The sequence below is a fragment of the Zingiber officinale genome, chromosome 10B, assembly GCF_018446385.1.
Source record: "Zingiber officinale cultivar Zhangliang chromosome 10B, Zo_v1.1, whole genome shotgun sequence".
Taxonomy (NCBI): domain Eukaryota; kingdom Viridiplantae; phylum Streptophyta; class Magnoliopsida; order Zingiberales; family Zingiberaceae; genus Zingiber; species Zingiber officinale.
Window position 1 is genome coordinate 57,339,081 of NC_056005.1, and position 4,289 is coordinate 57,343,369.

A 4,289-nucleotide genomic window follows, 5' to 3' on the forward strand; every position below is an offset into this window, starting at 1 on the left:
AGGTAGGGCTCTCAAGATCTAGAATATAGAGTCCGTTTATCAGAGGTGCACTACAATAGAACATATCGCTTAAATAGACGGAACAACATTTGTTCTTTATTATAAACGAAAATCCTTTCTTGTCCAAACAAGAAACAGATATAATGTTCTTAGTTAAATCAGGCACATAACAACAATCATCTAATTCTAGTACAAGTCCAGAGGGCAGAGATAGATGGTAAGTTCCTACAGCAATAGCAGCAACCCGTGCTCCATTGCCTACTCGTAGGTCTATCTCACCCTTCGTCCATGCCCTGCTATTTCTCAGAGCTTGTACATTAGTACAAATGTGCGAAGCACATCCGGTATCTAATACCCACAATGAAGAAATAGAGAGGTTGACTTCTATAACATGTATACCTGAAGTAGAAATCTTATTTCTCTTCTTCGTAAGATCTTCCAGGTATTCTTTCCTCTTCCAGTGCCTTGCTTGTCCTTGATATAGGTGACAAAGATGATCAACCATATCGTAAGCGCCCATCAACTCATGTTGCTTCTGAAGCTCAGAGTTCATGGTCGCGAGCATAAGACAGGACACATCTAATGCGTCATCTTGATGCTTCTTGTAAGCATCTCGATGGCCTCGCATGGCGGTGGTAGGAGGAGCCTCGAATGGGCTGCTCCAGGCGTCATGCTACGTTCTTGGGTGAGAACTATTCTCGGGTTCCTGTACAGTCCAGAAATTTGCTCGTTGAGCTTGTCCTTCTTAAGGACGGATCGAGAATTTGTTCGTATTCGACGTCATGGTAATTCTACAACAAAAATAAATGCAGAAATAAATATCATATTCTTAATCATTTAATTAGGCCTTTAACTAAATGATGCTCCCACTGAATTCTATAATTCATGTGTGACAAGATCCACATCATACTAACCTTTTGAGTTAGCTTTGGCTAATACGCCCAAGACTTAGTATGATCGGTAGGTAACGATTACCAATTACATCTCTATGCAACTCTTGTTTATAGGATCAATATCCGCATTTATATTAAAACTCGAGTTAGCTTTGGCTAATACGCCCGAGAGTTAATATATATGTGATTTTGACCTATCTTTCCAACCGTTGGAAGAATGCCTATAGTTGTACTCGATCCAACCGAGTAAACTAGGAATACTCAATCTAATTGAGTTGTACTCACCCATGCGTTGATAGGCGGGACCAAGATTGTCCCTCCGTACCCTATCAAGATAGTATGTGTTGCTCTGCTTTGGCAGATTCAACAACAACATGCGATCGAGGTAGTGGTAGGTATCACAGCATGGTAGGCATTACGAGTTAACGCGTTTTAGATCTAATCTAAACGAAGAGTGCATCATGTGCACGATTTAGATCTAATCTATCGTAAGGCACTAATTAATTACTTAATTAACTAGCATGCATCACATACACACAAAAACAATTAATTAAATAATTTTGTGATTATGTCATGGCCCCTACTACATGTTAGTTAGAGCCCTACAGCCAATCATTTGATGATTGTATGGACTCATTGTATCATATTCTTGTATATTAATAAAGGCATTTGGATTTTGGTTATTATACTTACTTGTATTGGTGCCAAATAAACTAAGTATAATAATGTCCTTGAGTAGTTGGTTCTCACCTATATCAATCGGTTAGTTGAACTGATAGTGAGATGATATAGGGAACACTACTCTTAATCATTCCTAGTCGAGTATTAACATTCGGGGACAATGTTAATGCAATAAGACTAGCATGTACGTCAACTCGATGACATGATCTCACAAGTCATGGATATAGAGATATCAAGTTGACACATGGGTATATATTAGAGAATGTATACTGAATGACCCGCCATGAGAAAGTATCATGAATCGTTATATGAGTGTCATATACTTTCTCATGTGGCTATTAGTATGACTACTAGTCCTTAGACCTTAAGTCACCATAGATCCCTACATAAGGAGTTATGTACTTTGGTTTCGTCAAATGTCACCCGTAACTGGGTGGACTATAAAGGCGATTACTGGGTATATAACAAATTATGCAGAGGGATGTGAGTGATATAAATGGGATCTATCCCTCCTATATGACGGGAGAGACATCGATATTCTTGATAGAGTGAGACCACGAATTGCATGGCCATGCCCAAATGAGTCAATATGGGATATTGAGCTCATTTGATTTAGTGAGTCTACTTGGAGTTCAAGATTTAGATTGGTCAGAGGATGACACGGTCTATGCCTCACAATGATCAATCTAGATGTCTAGGATAGAAGGACACTTGTCATATATTGTGAAGATTCACAATTAGTAGTCACAAGGTGATGTCGGATCTCGACATTCTTGTAACTTGGGTAGTAATTATGTGTTGCTAGATACCGCTCATTACTTATGCTCCTAAATGGGTTTAGGGCATTGCCAACGTTACAAGAACCTATAGGGTCACACACTAAGGACAATTAGATGGAGATTTGGTTCATATGATGAACCAAGAGGATTAGATTCATTTGATGAATCAAATTGGATTAAAAGTAATCCTAATTGGTCTAATTGAGTTGGACTCAAGTTGATTCATGTATTTGATGAGTCTAATTTAGATTATAACTTATTAAACCAATTTAATTTAATGAATTAGATTCATTATATTAAGTTGGCTCGAATCAAATGGTTGGATTAGATCAACCATGGTAGAGATTGGGTCAAGTTTGACTTGACTTGAGAAGGAAGACCAAAGGTCAATTTTGACTTGACCTTTTGCCACCTCATTGGTGAGTTGGCATTAGGTGGACCAATGATGATGTTCCACATCATCATGGTGTGCCACCTCATGGGAGTTACATACCCATTCTCTTTAATGAGGCATTAAATGAGAAATGGGGGTTACTCTTGGAGAGGTGGTCGGCCACTTTAGGGGGTTAATGAAATTCATTTTCATTGAACTCCTCATTCACTCCTTTCTTCTTCCTCAAGCTCTCCCTCTCCCTCTCCTCCTTGCTTGGCCTAATCTTACCCAGGTGCTAGCACACCTTTGTGTGAGGTTTTCTCCACCTACGTGTCCGTGTGGATACTTCTAGAGGACCGACGCTTGACGGTCTAGAGATCCGGCAATTCCTTGGACGAGCGGGAACGTGAAAGAGCACGCTTCATGGTATACTTCTTAACACATAGATCTAGGAGTAGATCTAGATATTTAAAAACTTGTACTCGTAATTTTCGTTCGGTTTTCCTTGCACGGATCTACGGCTTTGGGTGATTCGGGGTTTCCGCGACGCGAAAAACGGTTTTCGCGGCCCGAAAAACCCAACAGTGGTATCAGAGCCACGTGCAAGGCTTGTACGAGTTTAATTTTTTGGTTTTATGATAACTAAACCTTCTGTGATTTTCTGTAAATTTAGTTTTTTATGTTTTTATGGGTAATTTTTCCGTAGAAGCGAAGCACAAGTATCTCGGCACTTGTAGGCTTCGGCTACCGGGAAGTTTTTCCTTAAACGGCTTCGTTTTGCCCCAAATCCGTTTGGGACAGCGGGCTTGGGTGCCATTAGATCGCAAAGGAGCAACTCACGATGGTTAGATCGTTGGTAGGGGTACTGCCCCTAACCCCGCAAGGGGATTTGCTCTGCGATTGCACCCGAAATCGCTAAAAACGAACCTGCCGGGAAGATTTTTCCGAAACGGCAATGTCTCGACCCAAATCGTTTTGGGACAGCGAGTTTAGGCGCTGTTGGATCGCAAAGGAACCCTCGCGATGGTTAGATCGTGGGTAGGGCCGCAAGGGGATCCGTTCCGCGATTGCGCCCGAAACCGCTAAACGGGACCGCCGGAAATTTTACTCGTAAAATTGTAAAAATTATTTTGAAATTATAGAAAATTATGAAAAATATATAATTTTGAATTATATATTAATTTTGTGATAGTCATGGCCCAAAACCCAATATGATTGGATTGTGTTGTAATTCATAATACGGCCTGCGTGCCGTTATGTGTTTGCGCGTGTTGTATGTTTTTATTTTTCGCGACCTGCGCGTCATGCCTTTCTCATATATTCTGGTTGTAAATTAGATTTAGACTCAAATGTAACTCGAGTTTCAAATTGTAATGTACAAATTGGAGCGGTGGAGGGTCCACACGAGACGAAGTTCCGAGGTGGTCAAAGGGAGGAGCTTGGAGAAGCTATTGACCCTAGGTTGACCATTCGATCTTCTCATTGGCTTGAGAAGATCATAGTGGGGCCATGACTAAATCACAAATAGATTAATTAGTTAATTGCTTATGTATATGATGCATG